Source organism: Pinus tabuliformis, chromosome 1_1 (assembly GCF_031772625.1).
Source record: "Pinus tabuliformis cultivar Carrire ecotype Pingquan chromosome 1_1, CPIR1, whole genome shotgun sequence".
NCBI classification, from domain to species: Eukaryota; Viridiplantae; Streptophyta; class Pinopsida; order Pinales; family Pinaceae; genus Pinus; species Pinus tabuliformis.
The window spans coordinates 653,982,409-654,009,583 of record NC_142297.1 but is presented as its reverse complement, the minus strand read 5'-3'; the positions used below and the strand labels follow the sequence as shown (position 1 = coordinate 654,009,583).

At 37.5% G+C, this 27,175-nt stretch overlaps 1 pseudogene; it reads left to right on the top strand.

Moving 5' to 3' along the window:
* Positions 1-23,632: 23,632 nt before the first annotated feature.
* Positions 23,633-25,296, top strand: LOC149215093 (ABC transporter C family member 10 pseudogene; annotated as a pseudogene).
* The last annotated feature ends 1,879 nt before the right edge of the window (positions 25,297-27,175 follow it).

Here is a 27,175-nt window from a genome sequence, read left to right as displayed (position 1 = left end):
ATAGATTCCATTTCCAAGAGATTTCAAATATATTTTCTTAGTCAACTACCTCATACTTCATATGAGGACATATTATGTTGATTTCATCTAGTGTGACTTATGCCTTCCTGCATTCTTTCAGAGGAGAAGATCCTTTTTCTCTTGATCATGCTTCTCAAGATAGAATTAATGATCCATGCTACTTGCAACCATATGACATGAAATCATAATACTAAATACAAGCATACATGCCTCATTTTACCTTTAGGTCATCTAGGGTTCTTCCAACAACTTCCTTGTTTGAAAAGATCTTCAATCCCTTGATCTGCTTCATGTCATCACACCATCATCCCATGAATTCCATAAGTTGGAGTTCCTAATGAAACACTTGCTTCCTCTTTAGATTAGTGAACCCTCTGATGAGGATTCCATCAGAGAACTTTGAGCATCTTGCATATCTCCATCTAGAAGATGTTTCCTTTTTTACTTGATGTATGATGAGCCTTTTCCAGGATAACATCTGTCTTTCCTTCAATGTTCAATGAGATTCCCAAGAGAAATATCCTTCATGTTTGACTGCCATGGGTTTTTCCATTTTTTCCTTCATGATTCTTGTGGTGATGTCACTATCTCTTGCTTATAATGATTCCATGATGCCATGATTCATATTAGTATCATAATCACAAGTTATAGGAGCTTATAATAGGACCCTTTTGTGAGGGATACTATCTTACTCATAGGAGAGATTTGTTACTCCCTCTTTCCTTTGCCCTTTTCTTCAACTTCCTCCATTATCCAATGATATGAGCTTCCAAAATCTTTCGATGGCATTGAATTTTAACTATAATTGAATTTATGAATAAGAAAAAGATAATAAAATATATTTTATAAAACTTGCATCATGTGTTTCATGAGTAAGAAGTTTTTATTATAGGTCAAAGACTTCTTCTTGATGTGTTTACAGGTTTTTCATCTTGTCATAAATATAATTTAGAGTCATGTATATGAAGTGTTGTTACTTTTGTAAAATAAGTCAATGTAAAATATCTCCTAGAAGACAAGCACAATCATCCATATGTTGGTCTCAACATATGCAGAAAGAAGATTCATGTCAGCTCCAGTGAATATATTATATATGTCAGTTCATGTTGGCTCAAATAAATAGACACAACTTTTCATTGGTATATGTTGGATCAAATATATATGCCTAACTACTATATATAGGTGTATACCCTCGCTGTTTAGAGAAGATAGAGCACACATATCCTCTCATATTTTCAGGTCAACTAAAGGAGTTATGTTATTAGTTTTTCAGACTCTATCTCTAATACGAGAGCTTAGGTTTCAAATTGTATCTTTAATACATGAATCTCATATCATAACACAAAAATACAGTTCTGGGTATGTGCCAAATTTGATAGTTTGGAAGTCCTCCACAATAGCTCGATGATCACGATCATGCTCAGTCAACTCAATGATTCTATTCAATGCTTACTTTACATGATGAGGCAAGCAATACATGGTGTTGTAAAATGATGATAGAAGAATCAGTAAAGGATGATTATGTCTTGATATAGGAGAGGCTCTATGGTTCAAATGTAAATTTCAAGGTTAGTGTAATCATTTGTGAAGAATCTATAAGAAGATATTTGTGGGTTTTCCCCTCAAGAGGATGAATTTTTAGCCCTGGCTTGGAGCCTAACTATTGTGTCACTATCTTGCATTGATTTCTATTTTGATGTATCGAACATGACCAATAATAAGGAACAAAGATAATGTTAAGAAGTACAAAAGTAGTAACCAATGAAAGATAATTTGAATTAAACCTTGCCCTAATTAATTCTAAATATGTTGAAGAATCTAGGGCAAGTGATATTAATGTGATTCTTCTATACTTGATGTTGTTGGGAAAAGTATCCAATACGGAATGACCCTATCCCACTCTAAGGGTGATAGTAACTCAACAACAATCGAAGCAAAGCTATCTAAGATTTCTTCTTTATGAAAGAAAAATAGGGGAGAAAGAGATCCACTAACCGATGTCTTTCGGTAATGGTTGATCCAATCTTCTCTCCTTGCTGCTTGCTCCCAGCTCCTTGCTCTTTCACTGGCCCAGCTACACCAAGATCGTGCAAAATGGCAAGAGAGGGAAACTACAAGAAGCATACATTCATAATTGATTCAAGGATTAGAATAAATCAAATACACAAGTATAACAATACATCATTGAGACACATGCATATAGAAGAACCTAAAATGCTTTATTAATGGAAGAAGTAAAGTTCGGGAAGTGATACAACCATAAGAGGCCCAATCTAGCATCACCTTCCCAGCAGAAAGAAATCTCCTCTTCACCTCCTTCAAAGCAAATCACCCAATAGCTCTAAACTCAAACCAACAACAATTCTTTACATTCACCAGATTCCAGCCTCCCTAGACCTCATGAGAGAGCTCTATATATAGGAGTTTTGGAGAAAGGATGAGTCAGCTTGAGGCTAGCATGAAGCTGACTAGTGTCCTCTCTCACTTCAATTATTCTTCAGTTCTTGAGTCCACTTGGAGGTTCTTCTTTCTACTTGGAGATCTAGACCCTCTTACTCATCACCAGTCGAATTCCTTGATCCAAGTGACATTTTGGAAGCTTCCTGGGCATTGACACCTTGAGGAATGACTGTGCCACATGTCCCAACTCGCCCAGCGCAGGTAGCCTTCTTTGCAGTTGACATTCAGCGCAGGTAGACAGTGGAGCAGTTGACATTCAGTGCAGATGCTCAGTGGAACAGTTGACATGATCCAGAATTGCCTTGTTTTTGAGTGTTTTCAGGTGGAGAACTGCTATTCAGTGTTGTGGTTTGCTGACCTTGTTCCTCTATGGGTAGGAACAACATGTTTAGGGACTTTGGATCCCTTAGATTATGGACATTTCATGCTTCATGCTGTAAGGCACAAAAATGTCTATAACAGTTTCCCCCTAAAGTATGGGGTCGTTTATCGGGTGAAATGCTTTATCAGGAGGATCCAAAGTTCATTCAATCGCTGAGAGGTGACCTGTAATAAAATACAATACAATACATTATTTTTCATTCTGTTTTCATGATCTAGCTGAGGCGGGCATTCCCATGCTCAGCTTTATAAATTCATTTTGGTACATAGAACAGACGATCGTCTGATGATAGACTGATAATTCTCTGCTGAAATTATCATCCTTTGTGTAGGATGATCATTTGCTGCAATGATGTACATGTCAAATGTCTTTATATTTCCTGAATATATATCGCAGCTCGGATGGATGAAACTAGATCCGGGGTCTTCAAACTCGTTCGATCTTCACTCTAAGTACAAGTCGATCCATGTGAGAATTGCGCTGAAGTCGAACATGGAAAGACATCGCTTGATTACCGGTCAATGATGTAAACCGTTAACAAGCGCGAGAGGAATCACCGATAATGATAATGACCCTCAAGGTACTGCAGTACAATTTACGTGGTGTGAATAAAGGACTTGACGTCGAACACCACGCAAAATCTTTCGGTCGAAGGTCATTGATGTATACCTATCGCCGGAAGTGAGAAACTTGCCATTGAGGCATGCAAGCTTCAAAGTACTGAAGGGGTTGTTCCTAGATCAACTTCTTGGATAATGAGCTGAAGTCGACAAGAAGCGATCCGTCAAAGGAGGGCCTTAATGAATCCCACATCAGTGACACGGAACGGAGCTAATGATTTTAATGGAGGCGAAAACAATCTGTGACATATGATTCAGGGTGGCGGTCATGGATGGATGAAGGATAATGTATGGCAGTGGATGGGACACGGTTGACTCTTTCTGAACAACATCTCTTGAACATATAACGACACTGATGCGATGGATCGGTAGCATTACCTCAAATGTGGATGGTTTGGCGAGACCATGGTGATGAGACCAGTGAATGAAACAACCCAACCCAATGTGGTACGGAAGAAAAGTTTCATGTTCAAGAGCGACTTGCTACCATTAAAGCTTTGAGGTTCTCCCAATTTTTCCCCAGTCATTTCTGACCAGTACCTCTTTATTTTTGTCAAGCTTGAGGAGGATAACATATACTTGTTCTATAACCTGCCCTTCAGGCAAGCCCATCGCTATGTTTTAACGAGCCTAGCGATAGGGAAACTCGTTCTCGTCTAAAGACAAGTTTGTCGCTATTTAATCATTTTAACGAGTCTAACGACAAGGAAAACTCGGTCCTTTTCATTTTTAGAGAGCCTGAAAAGGTACAGAAAGTTAACTCCAAAATTCCTTTTTCGTCATCTAATCCCTTAAGTCCGAAAAAGTATAAAACAATATAGAAGGGGTGAGTTTTCGATAACTTTAACGAGCCGAATAAAACAAGCGCTCGACCTTTTTGTGCAATAATCCCTCAGGTCCAAAAAGATTAAAATATAGAGGAGGGATAGCTCTTCCGGTCATTTTAACGAGCTGGAAGGCCAAAACTCGGCAAACTTTTCATATTTTACGAGTCAGTTGAAAAGAGCTCAAAGAACACTCGTCTTTTGAGGAACGAGTGATAAACAGGGGTAGCAGCAGATTCCAGGTACAGGTTGGAATTTTCCAATCACGGCACTGTCACAAGGATGGCTTGGTGAAATCACTCTTCGCAGTTGTTCCTCAAAATAGGTAAACAATCATATGGAGGTGAACGATCGGCCAAATGACGGTGGAGGTGGCAGGTGCAAACACGACCAAGGCTTTTATGGCTGATAAATTTACGATCACAACGGTTATTTATCGGGATAGGTTCATTTTTTATTTAAAAATGAGCTTAAACTTTGGGGGAAACATTGCTCACTGCTTTTATTTATTTTTTAACGATCATGAAGACCGTGTTAAAACTGCTCGGATCTTGCGTTTATTTTTTAATGAGCATGAACTTTATGCTAAAACTGCTTGATATACCATTCATAAGATAAGAAATGTCCCCTGTGAGATCTCTATTTTTTAAGGAGTTTCATCTTCACTAAGATTTACTCCATATCCTTTCTTTATGCAAGTTCGGAAACGACTAATCCAAAAAACAGATAAATAACCGCTCTTTGCTTGCACTCCAAAAGGTTTGCATGCCCCCAGGTATAAAATACAATTTCAAGGCTGCCCCTCCTCCTTCCCACCTCTGTTTTTCTTTGGGTGTTCACAGCTACTTGTCGTCTTGCCAGTCTAATGTTAACAATACTTGTCTTCTCGTTATTTTTAACGGATCTTTCGCAAAATCGCAAGAGAATAGCTACTTGCGACAAGAGAGCAGCTACTTGCGACAAGAGAAGAACACTACTCAAAGACAAAACATTGGTGTTATTGAGGGAGGCTTGCCTCTTTCTGGTTACCCAACAATTGTTTCGTTAATCTTTCAAACAAAGCATTTCCTCGGCACTGTCTACCGAAATAGACAAGGGTGAATGACTCTTGTCAAACATGTAACTTTGGCAAAAGAATCCTATCCTAGAACAACCCCTCTTCCATCCACGGACGGGGTACAGACTAGTCATATTCTCTCGCGGAAATTCTACCTTATACCCAAGGTTTTCTCTGCCCGAAGCAGACCAGGATGCATGCCCCCTGGGTTCCAGTCCCATCTTTCGGAATCACTCACACTCATCGGGAAGAAGGACTGGGGGTGGAGACATTTCTTGATTGAATAGACCATTCAGGGTTGGTATGTGACTATTTGCGATGCGTGATCCCGGAAATGAAAGTTGGTCTACGAGCTTGACCATTCTTCCTTCGTGTGGAAAACACATTACTCTAAAGAGTGAGGAGACTATTGCTCCTATGCAATATATATAGTCACATCCAAGGAGTAAGTTATAATCCAAGGGTCCTTGAACGACCATCACATTCATTTGAATTGTCTTCCCTTTCAATGTAATAGGCACATTGGGGAGGATCCCTAATGGTCGACTGGTTCCTTTATCGAAACCCGAGAGATTTCTTGTCTCAGGTAAAAGCGTCGGGGAACCCAGTGCTTTCCAAGAAATAGAGGAAAGGATACTCACAGATGCCCCTTCATCAATGATAGTTCCAACCATTACCATTCTGTATATTTGGACTATGATTCTGAATGGTATACTGGCTGGCAACCGGGGTCTGCCTAGTTGGTTCCAATCAACGGACACAACCAGGTTGCTTGGTGGTGGGACCGAATACACGGCCGGATATGACCTTGACGATGTTCCTTCCTGCGATAAAGGAATGGGCTCATTGCCCTGATGCTCGTCAGAATCTGTGTTGATGAAAAGAATTTGGATGGTGTCATCCTTCTTCTCTTCAGTGAGGGTGTCATTTGAAGATGAATCTTCAGTGACGGTGTCATTTGAAGATGAAACTTCTGAAGGGAGAACCAGGTCAACTGCCGTTTCGACCTTTGGACTTTCGTCCGGTCTGGATTCAGTAGGTTCATTTTCAATGACTGACGCTTCAGCTGACCACTTGAGCGGGCCAGCTGTATTCTCAACCAACGAAGGACTTGGCATGAGTTTTTTGTATCCAGGAGGAAGTCTCAACGGTGAAACCGAATGATCTTCCAAAACTCTCTTCGCTTCGTCTAAGAAGGGACAATGGTGGATGGCGTGATCGCCTTCACACAGTCTGCAGGGGGATCTTGCTCCCCCTCTTTGTCTTGAACCTTCACTTACTCTGGTTGACGGTAAGCATTCAACATGGCTATCAGAGGTTGATGCTCCCGAATTGTGCAAACGAGGGGACCAGTCCCTTAGTATCTGGGGAATACAGGGACAATCTCTATGAAAGTGGTGTCCTCTACATATGACACATGGCGATTTAGGCCCGGTCTGTGCTGTGTGTGGATTTTTGTCAGATGTCTTTTGCTTGCCCCCAGTCGCCTTAGTCTCCTTCTTCTTCTTCTCTCTCTTCTTCTTCTCTTTCTTCTCCATGGGAGCTTGGCTTTTGCCGGCTCTACCTTGCGAAGATGAAGGGTTGGATGAAGATTTATAAGAAGTAGAAGGCTGGTGGGTAGCTCTAGACTGATCTAACTAATGACTCGACTGTTCAGGAACCATGGTGTTCTGAACTACATTGGTTGAGAATAGCCATATTGGCAGGCCAATTATCAGTCCTCGAAGCGACAATGTGGCCATGTGGGGCGCACCAACTTCTCCCCAAGAGGAGAAAGGACTAGGATTTCCATCATGGGGAATTCCTTGGTTGGGGCGTTCCATGTTCTCAACCTACAGATCAATGCAGGAATAGGAGGTGATTATGTTCCATTTAAAATAAATTTTATAACGACGCTTTAGACACAACTTGCTTTTTCACTTTTTAAGAGTCGAGAAAAAGCTAAATATGACTCTAGTCTCCTTCGATGTTTTAACGAGCCCGAAGTGACAAATGCTCGGATGGACTTTTTCAGTTATAGAGTTTGAAAAAGGCCAAAAGAAACTGCTCTGGAGATCTAGGCAGAGGGTGTGCCAAAATTTTTGCAGAACCACAGAATACGTTTTACGGTACGGGTGGTCGATCTTCGTGAATGCTGTGTTCACTGCATTGCGATCAGTAGGGCGGCCGACACGGCTTCCTATGGATAAAGGCTTTGTTCCTATAGGGGTCTCTCAATATATACGTGACGGTACATGGGAGCACAAGTCCGTATTGGTACTTATCGCTTCACCGTGGAGGAATCACCCAACCACTCAACGCTAAGATATCACGTTTAACGACGCCCGAACACGTCTCTAGCTTAGACCTCTATGTGTTTGCGTTATGTTTCAATATGTTGTTATGTAAATTCAATTCATTTTAAGTTGATCTTGTTTAGTAGTTTTCCTTTATGGATCACCACGAGATGTATAATACAACTTCCTAAATGCAGTCTAAGATGATAAGGAAGCTTTTCAATCTTTCAACTTTGAAAATCTTAACTACTGAGGGAAAAGAAAGACATCATCTTTTCACACAGATCATAGAGCACACACTAATGCACTTTTCCCTAAATCAACATACAAGCTGTCAAACGCAAAAATGCACAATGCAGGTATTTCTTTTCTCTTTCTTAATGTTGATGTACTACAAAAAGAAAGCTGTTGTATAACTTTGAATTCAATTTCAAGTGAAAGAAAACAAGCTTTGTCCAAAATCAAAAGACACCTTAAGATTTACTTGTTTCGACACTAGAAATACATAAATTCAAACCATATGATGAAAGCAAAAGCTCAATCATCTATGAACAACAAACAAACTAACTCTTAAGATCAAAACGACACTTATCACAGGTCTAGATCTAAGAGGCCACAGCAAGACTAGTTCACTTTTTGTTATGGGAAACTGCAAATGATATAAGAAATACACAAAGAACAAATACAGTTTCTTTATACAACCGAGGTGGAATAGTGGCAAAGAAAGGTGGTTTTAGATAGGTACATTGACTGATAATAGGCTGCAAAAACAAGGATGAAAACAGGGCAATAGGAAGCAGAGAACCCCAGTTGCACAAGGCAAAACTGGTTTAGCGTAGGTAGTACACTGTCAGTTTGACATTCAGCGCAGGTAGCCCCTTCGGGACCTACGATGAAATGCAGACTTCCTTCATAGTGCCTACAATGAGGAGAGAAACTCTCGTTTCTCTTGGTTTCCGGGTTACATATTGCTCAAAAATTCACAGTTTTTGGCCAAATCAAAAGCTATCAATCAAGTACACACTAAAGGGTAATTAGGAGGATGAAAAGCTATCACTAAGAGCTGTTCATAGTCCTTGTGGATCAGCTCTTCAAATCATAAACATGCCCAGAAACTGAGCTAGAGTAGTTTCCCTCTACTTTGCATTTGAAAGATCCAAATGCAGTTCGATTCGGTACTCCCTGTGTTTAGGAAATGAATAGCAAAAACACAAACAACCAACAAGATACGATCCCCAGTGGAGTCGCCAATTTGTTGTTGGGAAAAGTATCCAATACGGAATGACCCTATCCCACTCTAAGGGTGATAGTACCTCAGCAACAATCGAAGCAAAGCTATCTAAGATTTCTTCTTTATGAAAGTAAAATAGGGGAGAAAGAGATCCACTAACCGATGTCTTTCGCTAATGGTTGATCCAATCTTCTCTCCTTGCTGCTTGCTCCCAGCTCCTTGCTCTTTCACTGGCCCAGCTACACCAAGATCCTGCAAAATGGCAAGAGAGGAAAACTACAAAAAGCATACATTCATAATTGATTCAAGGATTAGAATAAATCAAATACACAAGTATAACAATACATCATTAAGACACATGCATATAGAAGAACCTCAAATGCTTTATTAATGGAAGAAGTAAAGTTCGGGAAGTGATACAACCATAAGAGGCCCAATCCAGCATCACCTTCCCAGCAGAAAGAAATCCCCTCTTCACCTCCTTCAAAGCAAATCACCCAATAGCTCTAAACTCAAACCAACAACAATTCTTTACATTCACCAGATTCCAGCCTCCCTAGACCTCATGAGAGAGCTCTATATATAGGAGTTTTGGAGAAAGGATGAGTCAGCTTGAGGCTAGCATGAAGCTGACTAGTGTCCTCTCTCACTTCAGTTATTATTCAGTTCTTGAGTCCACTTGGAGGTTCTTCTTTCTACTTGGAGATCTAGAGCCTCTTACTCATCACCAGTTGAATTCCTTGATCCAAGTGTCATTTTGGAAGCTTCCTGGGCATTGACACGTTGAGGAATGACTGTGCCACATGTCCCAACTCGCCCAGCGTAGGTAGCCTTCTTTGCAGTTGACATTCAGCGTAGGTAGACAGTGGAGCAGTTGACATTCAGCGCAGATGCTCAGTGGAGCAGTTGACATGATCCAGAATTGCCTTGTTTTTGAGTGTTTTCAGGTGGAGAACTACTATTCAGTGCTGTGGTTTGTTGACCTTGTTCCTCTAGGGGTAGGAACAACATGTTTAGGGACTTTGGATCCCTTAGATTATGGACATTTCATGCTTCATGCTGTAAGGCACAAAAACGTCTATAACACTTGATAAAAATTTGTCGGGTGATTTTACAATTTATCTTAGCTTGATATTCTTCTAACTATTAGTGTGTGTGTGTTTGCTTCATAAAATTACTACCAAAAAAAAGAGACAAGAACACAAGATGTTTGGCTTTCTGCCAGGGCTAAAACCTCTCCCTCTTGTAGAGGAAAACCCACACAAAAATTATTCTTGTGGAGATTCTAATTAACAAACACCGGGACCTTAACCCTTGACCTATTATGCCACTCCAAGACCAAGACACCAATCCTCTTCTTTGTCACTACTGAGATCATCATCATTGCTCCACCATTGAGGCCATCACTACTTCACCACAAAGACCTTCATTAAAGTTACACCATGACTGCACCTTCATTGAGATATTCATCACTGTTGCACCAATGCTACATCTTCACTGAGGTATTTTTTATAACAATGAGATCTTCATTCTAAGGTATATATATGATAGTTGAACTGAGTTTTCCATCATGATTTCAACTATGCCAAGGTCATGACTATGTTTAGCATATATGCCACATCGAGATCCTCCTCGCGAGACTGTAACTATGTAACTATGAGATCACATGGATACTCCACATCACACATGATTGTGTTAGGTATACCGAGACAGAGATCATGATGTCCATCCGAGAAACATAGGACTAATGTCCTCATTTGATATTCTGAGCGACTTCATTTATCTGAAATACTGTCCCACTTCACTTTATCTGAGATGTCTGCTCCCCTATACCTTGTCTGAGATTTCAGAGGTCTGAGATACTATTCTCCTATAGTGTGGATTATAGTCTTGGTTCTTCACCCAATCATCTCAGAAAAATGTGAGTTCCTGCACCTCCAAAGTTGCAAAGATATTTGAAATTCTGTGACTATAATTTTGAACTTTACATGCCTATTTATAGTGGGTTGACCCTGTATTTGACCCGACAAGACCAAGTGAACTATTGTGTCATTTATATGAGCTGAAATATCATATTTTAGTTGTTTAATTCATTTTTGCAGGCCGACATTATGTTCTCTTCATCGTTTTTCTTGTAGTCTTCTTTGTTGAAGAATGGTGCTTGTCTTGGAGGGCTTCTTGATATGAGGTTGAGCCATGTACATTACATAAATGCTAATAAAGAGCTCTTTAACATAATCTTGACTCTTTGACTTTCCTAGACCTATGGAATGAGCAAGAAACTCATTCATATAATTATATAGAAATAATATTTCTTTTTCTTCACAAGTACAAAGATCAAAATTACATTGAAAAGTATCAAATGTAGTTACACTTTTCTTCAACAATCCCTCTTAACTAGGGAGGTATTTATAATGGTACTTGGTTATTCTCAATCTGAATAGTTTCTCATAAGAAGAATCAGATTGGTAATTCCATTTGTATAACATCATATCAATCAACATTGTCATATTTCAAGACCTTGACTAACAACTCCATCTCTCCACAATACCATGAGCTATACTGTTGGTGAGGCCAATGATTTATATACACCTTCATCATTGTCTCTCAAGGTACATACCCACCTGGGTGTTCACTGAGTATGACCTTCTAGGAATATTCTTATCTTGGGTTCCCATCCCTCAAAGAATATCGATCCTCTTGCCTACTCTTATCTTGGGTTCCCTACACATCCTCAAAGCGTATTGGATGTTAGATGATTACCCTATCCTCGCATTCTTTCTTCCCAAGTGAAGATAAGAATGTTGTGTCTATCATGTGTCTACATTTCCATTTGTGGCCTTCATCTAGACTTATGGCTATTACACTTGGTTTAGTGCATGACACATGACATGGAAAAACACAATTGTCACTCCTTTGTAAGCAGGGGTGATCTTAATTCAAACTCCCTCTTGATTAGGGACCTATCAGAGCTCCCTCTTAGCTAGAGACTCTTCTATATATCAACACATTTTTCTTTGTGGGTCCTTTAGCTGCTTGATCAACTTCTCTCCTTGATGTCATGAAATTTAGTTAATCTTCTTCTTTGTAGGGAAACAAATATTGACCCCTTTCCTCCTTATTCCATCATGTCATTCCTTTCTTCGTGGAAAGTGGCCTTCTTGGTACATATATGGAGCCTTATTCATATGGCTACTTCTTCTTTATCATGTTTCTTTCAGCAATTTTCATCCACCACATGACTGTTAGTTATACTTGTACTTACAACTCTTGTGCCAGCAACCCTGCATGAACTCATCTAGATATTATTCAAGAAATCAAAACATAACATTAAATTAAATTGTACCTCTTGATATGGCTCTTCATGATGACATCTTCCTGTAGTTATCAACATCCTTCATACACGTGACAAATCTCCCATAGACCTTTGTCAAGGGTCTTCATCTTTTTCAAACTTTTATCAGAGCCTTCATATCTTTCTAGGAGATTTCCTAGTCAAATCTTCTTCGTATTTTGGCTGTTGATCACCTTCATCATGGTTGCATAACTAAAATCTCTTCCCTCCTCACACATTCCATTTCCAGGAGATTTCAAACAGATTTTCTTAGTCAACTACCTCATACTTCATATGAGGACATATTATGTTGATTTCCTCTAGTGTGACTTATGATTTCCTGCATTATTTCAAAGGAGAAGATCATTTTTCTCAAGATAGAAGTAATGATCCATGTTACTTGCAACCATATGAAATGACATTATAATACTAAATACAAGCATACATACCTCATTTTACCTTTAAGTCATCTAGGCTTCTTCCATCAACTTCTATGTTTGAAAAGGTCTTCAATCCCTTGATCTGCTTCATGTCATCACACCATCATCCCATGAATTCCATAAGTTGGAGTTCCTGATGAAACACTTGATTCCTTTCTAGATTAGTGAACACTATGATGAGGATTCCATCAGAGAACTTTGAGGATATTGCATATCCCCATCTGGCAGATGTATCCTTTTTGTCGTGATGTATGATGAGCCTTGTCTTGGATGACATATGTCTTTCCTTCAATGTTCAATGAGATTCCCACGAGTTATATCCTTCATGATTCCCATGGTGATGTCACGAGCTCTTGCTTCTAATGCTTACATGATGCCATGATGCATCTTATTATCATAATCACAAGATCTAGGAGCTTATGATAGGACCTTTTTGTGAGGGATACTATATTAATCATAAGAGAGATTTGTTACTCCCTCTTTCTTTGGCCCTTTTATTCAACTTCCTCCATTATCGAGTGATATGAGCTTCCAAAATCTTTCTATAGCATTGAATCTTAACTATACTTGAATTTATGAAGAAAAAGATAATAAAATGTATTTTGTAAAACTTGCATCATGGGTTTCATGAGCAAGAAGTTTTTATTATAGGTCAAAGACTTCTTCTTGATGTCTTTAGGGTTTTTTCATCTTGTCATAAATATAATTTAGAGTCATGTATATGAAGTGTTGTTACAGTTGTAAAAGAAGTCAGTGTAAAATATCTCCTAGAAGACAAGCACAGTCATCCATAAGTCAGCCTCAACGTATGCAGAAAGAAGCTTCATGTCGGCTCCAATGAATATATATATATATATATATATATATCTATATATATATATATATATATATATATATATATATATATATATATATATATATATATATATATATATATATGTCAGTTCATGTCATCTCAAATAAATAGACACAACTGTTCATTCGTATATGTCGGCTCAAATATAGATGCCTAACTACTATATATAGGCATATACCCTCGCTATCCAGAGAAGATAAAGCACACATATCCTATGAGATTTTCGGGTCAACTACAGGAGCTCTACCATTAGTTTTTTGAACTATATCTCTAATACAAGAGCTCAAGTTTCAAAATGTATCTTTAATACAGGAAGCTCAGATCATAACGTAGAGAGACACAGTTTCATATCACACTAAGGTTTCAGATCATAATGCAGAGAGACATCGTTTCATATCACACTAAGATTTCAGATCATAATGAAGAAACATAGTTTTGGGTATGTGCCACAGTGTGACAATTCATAAGTCCTCCATATTAGTTCGATGATGACGGTCATGCTCAGTCTACTCAGTGATGATATTCAGTGCCTGCTTTAAATGATGAGGCTGGTGATACATGGTGTTGCACAGTGATGATAGAAGAATCAGTGAAGGATGACTATGTCTTGATCTAGGAGAGGCTCTATGGGTCAAATGTAACTATCAAGGTCAGTGTACTCATTTGCAAAGAATCTATAAGAAGAGATTTACAGGTTTTCCCCTCAAGAGGAGGGGTTTTTAGCCCTAGCTTGGAGCCTAACTATTTTTTCACTGTCTTATTGGTTTGATTGATATTTTGATGTATCCAACATGAAAAATAATAAGGAACAAAGATAATGTTAAGAAGTCCACAAGCAGTAATTGATGAAAGAGAATTTAAACTAAATGTTACCCTACCTAATTCTAATCTTATATATTTTCTATTACCATAAAATGCAATTAAAATTTAAAAAATATTACAATTAAATATTAAATTAACATATAAAACTTCTTAATTTATGAAAAAAAATATTTTCATATAATAAAATAATTATTAAATTTTAACCCTGTACAAAAATAACCTACTTATGAATTCTAAAGCACAAAAAATAAATAATGCGAGAGCAGAACACATAAAACACATATACACAGAGATTTTCCCCTAGATCCCAAAACCAGGACTACCAACTTGATTTTTCATTATGTTCCTTTCAATGTTACAATACACATTTATACATGCCGAAGCATCCAATACCATGGACCGAAAACCATCACATCCAATACCATGGACCAAAAACCATCGTGTGCAATACCATGGACCAAAAACCACCGCATCCAAAAGACGTGCGAAAATCATGCACAAAACCAGAGGTGGGTCCGCCCAACCTAACATAAGGTCCAAAACCAAAATTTTCTGGGGCGCTGCCCGAGACCCCATAAAATGGGGTTATGGGTACCCTTCAAACCCCCTATTAACTACATGGAAAGAATATAACACAACCCAACATTCTCCCACTTGTTGTTTTCTTTCCACAAGGGGCCACAAGAGAGCTTAGTCATTTTCCCAGCCCTAAAATGCCCATTGTCTGTCTACACCAAGAGAACTTCTCAAAGCTCATAGATTTTTTCAATGCATCTGTAGTATTCTTAAAAGTGTCCACCTTTACCAACAATACCTTTTTGTCTTCTATCATATCCCTCACAAAGTGATACTGAACATCAACGTGCTTCGTCTTTGAATGATATGCAGGGTTCCTTGCCAAGAAAATTGCACTTTGGCTGTCACAGTCTATCCTTATAGGTTCCTATACTAACCCCATACTTGAACACAATCTCTGCAAACCAAACTGATTCCTTGCTTGCATGAGTGGCTGCCATGTATTCTGCCTCTGTAGTTGATAGTGCCATTACAGATTGTTTCTTATTCATCTAACTAACTACTCCTCCAAATAGGTTAAACACATACCCACTTGTAGATATCCTCTGACCCAAATCTCCAGCCCAGTCTGTATCAACAAAGCCATTAATATCTAACACTCTTTCCAATCCTAGTCTTCCTTGGTAGCACAGAACATAATCACTAGTGCCACGCAAATACCCGAAAACCCGCTTCACTACTGTCCAATGCTCCTTTCCTAGTTTTGACATAAACCTGCTCAATACTCCCATTGCATGTGCAATGTCTAGTCTAGTACAAACCATTGCATGCATCAGGCTACCAACTGCACTTGTATATGGAACACGAGACATGTCCTCTTCATCTTCTTGTGTCTTGGGACACTATTCAGCAGATATCCTCACACCTACAGGAATAGGAACCTTCATCGGTTTACTATCCTGCATATTAAACCTCTGCAATATTGTCTCAACATACTTCCTCTGGTTTAACCAGAGCTTCCTATTTGCCCGAACTCTTTTAATTTCCATTACCAAAATATACTTTGCAGCACCAAGATCTTTCATGTTGAATTTGGAGGGCAATTGGGTCTTCAATCCTTGGATAATTTCTTTGTCATTTCCAACCAGCAACATATCATCCACATACAGGACCAGATAAATAACACAGTCACTAATTAATTTAAAATACACACAGTGATATGCTTTTCTTTTGGTGAAGCCAAGTCCCCCTATAAATGTATCAAATTTTTGATACCACATCCTTGGTGACTGTTTTAACCCATACAAGGACTTCTTTAACTTGAATACCAGTTATTTCTTACCCTTCATTGCAAAGCCTTCAGGCTGCTTCATGTAGATTTCCTCTTCCAGATCCATGTGAAGAAATTTTGTCTTCACATCCATCTATTCTACCTCAAAATCAAAAGCAGCAACAATAGATAAAAGTAATCTAATAGAAGTTACCTTGGTAACAGGAGAAAAAATATCACCAAAATCAATTCCTAGAACCTAGGAATAACCTTTTGATACTAATCGAGCTTTGTATTTCTCCAATTTTCCTTCTGTATTTGTCTTCTTTTTTAACACCCATTTGTTGCCAATGGTTTTCCTTCCAGTCGGCAACTCCACCAGATCCCAAGCCTTGTTTTTGTGCAAATATGCCATTTCATCAACCATGGCCTCTTTCCATAGTTTTCCATCCTCTGAATCCACTACTTCCTTCACAGTTCTGGGATCATCATCAGTAATATACAAAGCAACATTTGAATAGAAAGCAAATGGACTATACCTTTCTGGTTACCTTCTTTCCCGAACTGATCTTCTCACAGCAGGAGTTTGTGGCTCTTCATCTTTTGATTCCTCTGCTATTGTAGAGTCTGATTCTTCCTCCTTTAGCTCAAACTCTATCTTCTCGGGTTCCTTTCGTTGGACTTCATGTTTAATAACATCTTTCACCTCTTTGAACACCACATCTTGGTTGTACACAACCTTTCGTGTGATTGGGTTCCAAAGCTTATGACCCTTTAAACCATCCTTATACCCAATCAAGATGCACTTTTCAGATTTGTTATCCAACTTGGTTCATTTCTCCTTTGGAACATGTACATATGCATCACATCCAAATATCCTCAGATGTGAAAGAGAGGGTTTCTTACCAGTCCATACCTCTTGTGGAGTCTTATCCTCCAATGCTGATGAAGGTGATCCATTGAACAAGTAACATGCAGTATCCACCGCCTTTGCCCATAATTCCTATCCTAAACTGGCACCACTGAGCATGCTTCTTGCCCTTTCCATCATTGTCTTATTCATTTTTTCTGTAAATCCATTTTGCTGAGGTGTATATGGAGTATTATTTTGTCATGCTATACCACACTTCTTACAGAATTCTTCAAATTCCACCAGAGCCTTAAATTCTTTAAACATGTCAAAGACTTCATATTTCTTCTTAAGGAAATATATCCATGTATTCCTTGAGAAGTCATCTATTAATGATACATAGTACACACACTTACCCAGTGATGGAACCTTCACAAGTCCAAACACATCACTGTGCACAAGTTCTAATATCTGTTTCGCCTTGTTACTACCAGAAGGGAAACTCACTCGATTCTACTTTCCATATACACAATTTTCACAGAAATAAAAATACAGAGAGCTATTACTCATACCTTCTACCATACCTTTACCATGAAGTATCCAAAGGCCCTTTTATACAATATGTCCAAGCCTTTGATGCCACAGCATGGTCTTCTCTCCAGAGACCACTAGATTTTCGACTCCACTTTCAGGAACCACAGAATTGTTGCACCCATCAATAACAGTGCTACCTTGCAGCTTGTACATAGTTCCAATCCGAACTCCCCACATCAATACCAGTGCTCCCCAAACCATCTTGCAGGTATCCTTCTCGAACAGTATATTTACACCTGCATCATCCAGCTTGCTTACAGAAATCAGATTTTTGGCTAATGCGGGAATATGTAGAACACCTGGAAGCGATCTAACCCTTCTACCTTGCAACTTCAACTTTACTTTTCCACGACCAACGATTCTAGCCTTCCTGTCATCCCCCAAGAAGACATCACCACCATCATATTTCTCATACTCATAGAACCACTCTCTATGGTGAGTGAAGTGAAAGGATGCACCTGGGTCAATCAACCACGCCTCATGATCTACATGTGTACTTGAAGAAGCCAAGTACACATCCCCACCTTCATCTGAGGTGGTTTTCACCTCTACAAAAGGAGTCTCATTACATCCCTTTTCTTTGTCAGGAGCTTTAGATTTACAGTCCCTTTTGTAGTGCCATTCCTTTCCACATTTCCAAGAAACCACCTTTACAGGTTTTCTTGGAGATTTAGATCTCCCTTTAGATTTAGATCTCCCACTTGATGACTTTTTTTTGTTTCTATTCTGGGTCTGCCCTCATATAGACAAGGCATCACCATTTTGGCTCTCCATATTTTTCCATCTCATCTCCTTCGTCAGCAAGGATGAGACTATTTCATCAAAATGCAAGGCAGTTGCATTGATACCTATTGCAATAACCAGACTATACCACAAATCTGATAGAGAACACAACAAATTGATGCACTTATCTTCATCTAAAATTTTAATATTAATAGATGCTAACTAACTTACAACAGTATTAAATGCATTTAGATGCTCTATCATTGAGTCTCCATCTTTCATCCTTAGGTTATACAGCATTTTCCACAAAAACAGTTTATTCACCAGCGGCTTAGATTGATACAAAGTCCCTAACTTGTCCCACAAAGCCTTCGCCATAGCTTCCCCTTATACATTCAGCAATACTCAATCTGAGACATACAATTGTATTGTTCTCTTTGCCTTTCGATCCAACTTCTTCCATTCTTCATTGAACACTCCCATTGGTTTAGTACCCATATCTACTACTATCCACTAGTCTTTATCCACCAACAGATCCTCCATCTTGAGTTTCCACAACTCAAAACTCTTACCATTGAATTTCTCGATCTCTATCTTTCCATTGCTCACCATCTTCTTTCACCACTAGAATCGATCTCGTAGATCTCCCATTGAACAAGGTCTACCACAGACCCGAGCAAAAACCCTCAACAACAAAGGCGTCCCCTTGAAGCCAAAACAACTCTGATACCAAATGTAGGTTTTAACCCCGTACAGAAATTACCTGTGTATGAATTCTAAAGCATAGAAAATAAATAATGTGAGAGCAGAACACATAAAACAGATACACAGAGATTTTCCCCTGGATTCCAAAACCGGGACTACCAGCTTGATTTTTCATTATGTTGTTTTCAATGTTACAATACATATTTATACATGCTGAAGCATCCAATATCATGGACCGAAAACCATCGCATCCAATACCATGGACCGAAAACCATCGTGTCCGAAAAATATGTGTGAAAATCATGCACAAAACCATAGGTGGGTCTGCCCAACCTAACATAGGGTCCAAAACCAAAATTTTCCGGGGCACTACCTGGGACCCCATAAAGTGGGGTTATGGGTGCCCTTCAAACCCCCTATTAACTACGTGGAAAGAATATAACACAACCCAACAATTTTCTATTACCATAAAATACAATTAAAATTTAAAAAAAAAATATTACAATTAAATATTAAATTAACATACAAAACTTCTTAATTTATGAAATAAAAAATATTTTGATATAAAAATTTAATTATTAAATTTTATAAAAATTAAAAAATTGATGTTTTAATTGTTATGTTAAATAAATAAATTACTGAAACATTTTTAATATTATCAATTAGGAAATTTAAATTTTAAATTTTAAAATATATTTATTAAATTTTAAGTAGAATTGAAATAAATATGTTTACCTAAAATAGTTATTTTAATAGTAGAATGAATATAAAACTATAAGTTTGTATGATATTTAATAGTTATTTTAATAGTAGCATGAATATAAAACTATAAGTTTATATGATATTTAATAAGTTTTATATAGATTTTAATATAAAACTAGCATTTGCACCAAATGTTGCAAAGGAAACGTCGTGTAAGGCATAAAATAAATGGTCATTGAAAATAAGAATTAATATTTGCAAAGGGCGATAGAATACAGGCCCAATTCCTCCTCCACCAATTTGCTTTCCAAGGCCACCAGTTATTTCCTTGACCTCGTCATAACTAAATTTTCTGCATTGAGGTGATGATAAGTCATGGCCCTTTGTGGCTTTTTTCAAAGGATTTCTCTCTGCAAGAACAATCGAAGAATGTTGTTACAAATATTAAAATCACTCACAAAATATGTAGACCAATAGAGAATGATCAAAAAATACACAAATCATATATACATACCAACAGCCCTAGCCCTAGCCCGTTTCAATCTTCTACCAGGTACTGTTGCATTTTGGAATTAGTCCTCTATCAGTGCTTTCACAATGGTTTGCAAAGAACAAGGTATTCAAATCTCTCATAGAATAGAGGTGATTCAGAACCCTCTTCCTGAGGAAACACATAAAAATAAGATGAAAAATCAACTCACTGAAACATCAATGCAAATATATAGCGACCTTCATCACTGGGTCTGCAGTTTAGTAAGACATTGTAGTATATGGGATAGAAGAGTTCAACAAGGAGGATTATCTTTAAGAATCCTATGTAGCAAAAATCAGAGTGAAGCAGATTAAGCAGAGATGGAGGATGAGATGCAAAGATACATAGTGTGCACTTTAAGGATTTAATTTCCATGTCCATATAAGCATTATACATCAATATTTGACTTCAACAAATCCATACATTCATGAGAAAAACATCCAAAAGCTACTTATGATATAATCTGAGAGGAAAATGGAAAACATATGAAATCAACATAGCAAGAACATACACTACAAACTAAGGTGAGCCAGAATCACCAAAAACTTGTATTAATCTTCAGCAAAGCAATAATACATCAACAATGCACATCACTTCTCTATTGGAAAGCCAAAATTTTACAAAAGTTTTGAACCTCCTTAAAATATCATCTCACTTAAAATGTCATCCACTATCTTTATAGGGCCTCTAGAACAAGGTCGTTCACATACTTCATCTCAATGCATTTTGGAATTAGTCCTCTATCAGTGCTTTCCTGTCACAATGGTTTGCAAAGAACAAGGTATTAAAATCTCTCCCCTTCTACATATTATGGGGAATTTGGCATACAAGGAACGCTAATATTTTTTACCAAAAAGATATGGATGTAAGGGGGTCCATCATCAAGATTACTGCTTTTTTTTAATGGAGAAAGGACTTGTCACAAAAAGATTTCCAATTCTACTACTTTCCACATTGCGCTCATATTGACCTCTTTCACAACCCTTTTATCTAAAATGCCTTCAATATTTCCTTCGCGAATCATCGATATTCGCTGCACACAAATTCAGAATCCACAACAACATTAGAATTCTAATGCTCCAATAACTTCATACCTACAAATACAAATATAGTTGCATTAACGAAGCTTACCCACGAGACGATATGACTGTTTTCACCAAAAAAAATTGTATTCATTGGTTCTCTTCCAGATATTATCTCAAAAGTCACAACTCCAAAGCTATATACATCTCTTTTCTCTTTCAAATTGTGTGTAGTGGCATATCTATTCAAAACAACAGCCCTATGAAATTGAAGAATCCATTTTCTCTTTTGATTTTCAGTTCCAAATAAATTGAATGAAACAATAGAGAGAAAAATTTAATGGGAAATGTGTAATACTCAGGATCAAGGTAGCCAAATGTGCCCTTCACATCTGTTGAGACGTGGGTTTATTCACTTGAGGGGTTAAACCTAGACAACCCAAATTTTGATAGTTTTGCTTCCATCTGTTCACTTAAAAGAATATTAGTAGTTTTGATATCTTTGTGAATTATGATAGGTTTGCAACCATTATGCAAGTATTCTAGCCCTAATTATTATTTTTACAGAGACATTGACAAAGTCTAAATTCATGGTTTTTTCAAGAGGGAAAGACACTCACCTTGAGTTGCATTCAATGCAATGTCAAGCCTTGTTTTCTAGTCAGCCAACTGTTGTAAAGCATTTGGCCCTGTACAACAAGAAAATAATAGTTAAGAATATATATATATATATATATATATATATATATATATATATATATATATATAGATATATATATATATATATATATATATAGATATATATATATATATATTTATATATATATATATATATATATATATATATAGATATAGATATATATATATATATATATATATATATATATATATATAGATATAGATATATATATATATATATATATATATATATATATATATATATATATATATATATATATAGATATATATATATATATATCTATATATATATAGATATAGATATATATATATATATATATATATATATATATATATATATATATATATATATATATATATATATATAGATAGATAGATAGATAGATAGATAGATAGATATAGATATATATACACAATGCACAGTAAGACAACACATATATATAGATAAATGGAAAAGAAATTTCCAGATTAAACATAAGACAAGATAGCCCAGGATTTGACCCATACCATGGAGAATTCTCCTCAAGTTTCCCTTGGATATATATTGGTAAATCAATATTTGATTTCCGGCTTCACAACAATATCCCACAAAGGGCACATGATTTTATGGTGACTTTTGAAATCATAGTAACCTATATTAAAATCACTCACAAAATATGTACACCAATAAAGAATGTTCAAAAAATACACAAATCATATATACATAGTAGCAACCCTAGCCCTAGCCCTAGCCCATTTCAATCTTCTACCAAGTACTGTTGCATTTTGGAATTAGTCCTTAAAATATCATCTCACTTAAAATGTCAACTCACTATCTTTATAGGGCCTCTGAAGGAAGATCAGATATCTCAACTCCAGCCAGAGGGTTTCCGAGGAAGATCTGTTGAAGTTAAATTCCAATGTGACTCCTTTTGCCAAGGCAGGATTCTTCAGCAGGATGACATTTTGGTGGTTGAATTATCTTTTGTCCAAAGGAAAGAAGCAGCCTCTAGAAGAAGATGATTTTCCTTGTGTGTGTAGATGATCAAGTACAAAATATATATACAACATTTACAGAAGAATTGTTGAGGCGAAAAGCAGAAAAACCCATCTGCCACTCCATCAGTTTTCTGGGCTTTGGTTTGTTGTCACTGGAAAAATATGGCAAGGACTGGGTTCTATGCTTTTCTCAATGTATTTACTGTGTCTTCTGGACCACTTGTTTTGAATGCCTTTATTGGAGTTTCAGAAGTTAGATAGTCATTCAAATATGAATCATTTTTTTGGTAGGAACACTCTTTATTGCCAAGACCATAGCGTCCATATCTCAAAGGCAATGTTATTTTGGCACTAGATGGATTGGTCTGCAGATGCGCTCTTCACTTGTTGCAGCAATCCATCAGAAACAACTACAGCTGACCAATGAAGCTAGCTGCTAAACAGGTGCATACAAATGGAGAAATCATGAATTATATGGCAGTAGATGCTTATCGTATTGGCAAATCTCCTTTCTGGTTTCATCAAACTTGGAAAATAGTACTCCAGCTCATATTGGCTTTAAGCATCCTCTTCCATGTAATTGGATGGGCCACACTTTCAGCCTCGATAGTTATCATCATTACCATGCTTTGTAACCCTCCAATGGGAAAGTTACAGCATAAGTTTCAAACTGAACTCATGTCAGCCCAGGATCAGTGGTTAAGGGCTACCACAGAATATGAAAGTACTGAAATTTCATGCATGGGAGGAACGCTTCAAAGAAAGTATTGAGAAGATGCACAAGGTAGAGTTCAAATGGCTATCTGTAGTTCAACTTATTAAAGCCTACAATAAGTTATTGTTTTGGTCATCTCCCATTTTGATTTCGACTGCAACGTTTGTAACCTGCTATTTTCTTAAAATTCCTCTGACTCCAAGCAACGTCTTCACGTTCATAGCCACTTTGTGCATCGTTCAAGAACCTATTCGACTAATTCCTGATGTAATTGATGTTATCATTCAAGCCAATGTCTCATTAAGTCGTATCATCAACTTTCTTGAGGCTGCCGAATTACAGGATGGGGTGGTTGAGCGGGTAATGGTATTTCATCAGAATTCTGACCTCTCTCTTCTTATCAGTTCTGCAACACTAAGTTGGGATTCCAGTTCATCAAAGCCCACATTGAGAAACATAAATATAGAGGTTAAGCATGGCCAAAAATTGGCAATTTGTGGAGAAGTTGGATCTGGAAAATCAATTCTTTTAGCTGCAATACTCGGAGAAGTACCAAAGTTGAGGGGCAGTGTGAGTATGAATTATTTACCCCCTTACCTTAACATTGTCAACCATTTAAATTGATGGATTCTCTTTCTTAACATTTTCAACCCTGCCACTACAGTTGCAAGTCTATGGCATCGTCGCACATGTTTCTCAGACTGCATGAAACAACACATTATTTGGGCATTCCATGGATGAGAAGAAATATGAGGAATTTATCCTCAAGTCTTCACTGGATAAACACCTCTAGAATCTTCCCTTTCACAATATGACTGAAATAGGAGAAAGAGGTGTCAATCTCAGCGGTGGCTAGAAGCAGCGGATACACCGTGCCTGTGCCTTATATCAAGATTCTAATTGGATGATCCTTTCAGTGTTGTTGATGCTCATACTACTACTAGCTTGTTTAAGGTTAATATGGTGATTTCCTTTTGATATAAAGGTTTTACAGTTAATATGTAGCTAGTACTAATTTGTACGTTGCACCTTTCTACAACAATGATTTTCATTTTCCTTAGCTTCCTCAGTTCTTATTAATCACGGATTTTGATGTGTAGGAATACATAATGGGAGCACTGTCAAACAAGACAGTGATCCTTGTAACACACCAAGTTGATTTTCTCCCGACATTTGATGCTATTATGGTGGTTAGTAAACAGTTGTCCTAGTCATGTGGATGTTGTTTGTTTGCTTGTATACAACTTTTTGACGAAGTTTTCTAACAGATGCCACATAATTATAATTTCTGTAATTTTAACATATCTAATGCTCATAGTTTTGGCAAGTTTTCTTTGAATTTCTACACTAAAGTCTCTCTTTTGCAATTGATGGTGGATGGAGAGATTCATCAAGCAGGGCAATATCAAGAACTGTTGGTCTCAAGTGAGGCATTTAGGGAGCTTGTGAATGCACACAGGAATAATTTTGGTTCCAATGAATCAGCAGTGACAATGCCATCCACAAAAGATGAACCCATCAATGAAGAGAGAGAAATTCAAAGGAGCATATCACAGAAAGAACGATTGATTTCAAATAGAGCTCCTAAGGGGGATCAACTAGTTAAAAGGGAAGAGAAGGAAGTTGGGGACACTCTTTTGAAGCCATATATTGACTATTTGAAATAGAATAAAGGTTTCTTATACTGTTCATGTGCTGGTCTTGGTCATCTTATATTTTTTTTTGGACAGATTTCAGGAAATATTTGGATGGCTGCAAAGGTGCAAAGTCCTCATGTCAGTGTATTATGTTTAATAATAGTGTACTCAGCCATTGGGTTCACATCTATATTCTTCTTATTCATTCGGTCACTATTTTGTGTTATTTTGGGGCTTGAGGCATCAAAGTCTTTCTTTTGTGAGCTTCTGTCTTCTTTATTCCAAGCACCAATGGCATTCTTTGACGCAACTCCATTGGGAAGGGTTCTAAGCAGAGTAAGTATTTTATTTAATCACCATAGGGTTCTCACTTCACAGAGATATCAAAAATACTAATATTCTTTTAAGTAAAAGGATGGAAGCAAAACTATCACACTTTGGGCTGTCTAGGCTTGGCCCCTCAAGTGATGCAACCCATGTCTCAACAGATGTGAAGGGCACATCTGGCTACCTTGATCGTAAGTATTAAACATTTTCCATTCAATTTTTCTCTCTATTATTTCATTCAATTTATCTAGAACCTAAAATAAAAAGAGAAAATGAATTCTTCGGTATTCATAGGGCTATTTCTTTGAACAGATATGCCACTATGCCCAGTTTGATAGAGGAAAGTGATGTATATAGCTTTCAAGTTATAACTTTTGAGATAATATAAGGGAGAGAACCTGCATGATGAGCAAAGTATAGATTCATCCTTTGAAAATGGCGCACCTGCAGGAAGCGCGAAGCAACGACGATCCATTGGTCTTTGAAAATTTGGAAAATTCACCTTAACCAAATTCAAGGTCCCTCAGTTATGCCCAAGAAATGCCTACCTGAGTGGCATGTGCTAGAATCCACCATGGTCTGCCTAATGCCCATATTGTCTGGAAAGAAGACAGTTGGCGGGATTGACAGAAACCATCATCCAACCATGATGTCGTAGAGCTTGATAATGTAGGCCACTATGTTGAAATAGGCCAAAGTAATGGATTGGGTATACAAGGGCGTGTAATGGAGATATTTGGAAAATGTGGAGTCTCCTAATAGGAGAATGCGTGCAAATTGTGGGTAAAGAACATGGTCCAGAATGCAGTAGGAAATGAATGACAGAGAGCCACCCGCAGGATGAGCGAAGCAACAACAAACCATTGGTCCGTGAAAATTTGGAAAATTCACCTGAACCAGATTCAAGGTCCCTCAGTTATGTTATGGCATAAATCTACCTCAAGCTGAGAAAGGCAGGTCTATGGTAACATCAAACCATGCTTAACCTGGAAGCTAGCCCTACTAGGTCGAGAGAGGGCTCTCTCTTTGTTGGGAAAATATGGTCAATAAATCTTGATATGAATGATATATAAACTAATTTTAGGCTAGGTATATGCACAAAGGAGTTTTATTGAGTTTTATGTTGGTTCGCTGGATCAAAAGTGAAAGGCAGTTTTGGGTCCGGGGAATGGACTCAGTCTTGCAGAGGTTTCTCTGGGGTGAGGTAGGAAAATGGTTTAATACTTTGAATTAAGTGAAATGGAGAGTCTTAATACTGGTGAGGAGTTGGATAGGGCATGAAAGTATCATGAATCCTCTTCAAACAACTGAAAACATCTATAACGAAATAAACCCTAAGGTAGAGCACTACAACATCAATGAATTCCACCTTTATACTTGATTCATTTTGTTAAGTTGAAAAGAGAGAAATGATGGAACACATATACACATGTAAACTTGAATCACAAAAGAAAAAACAATACTAAATCACCTTGCCACAAGAATCCCAAAAAATTCTGCAAACCTTGGTCTATTCCTTGCCAAACTACAGAGATGAATGTACAATAATGCTCAAAGCATTCACAAGAGTCCAACCTTTACA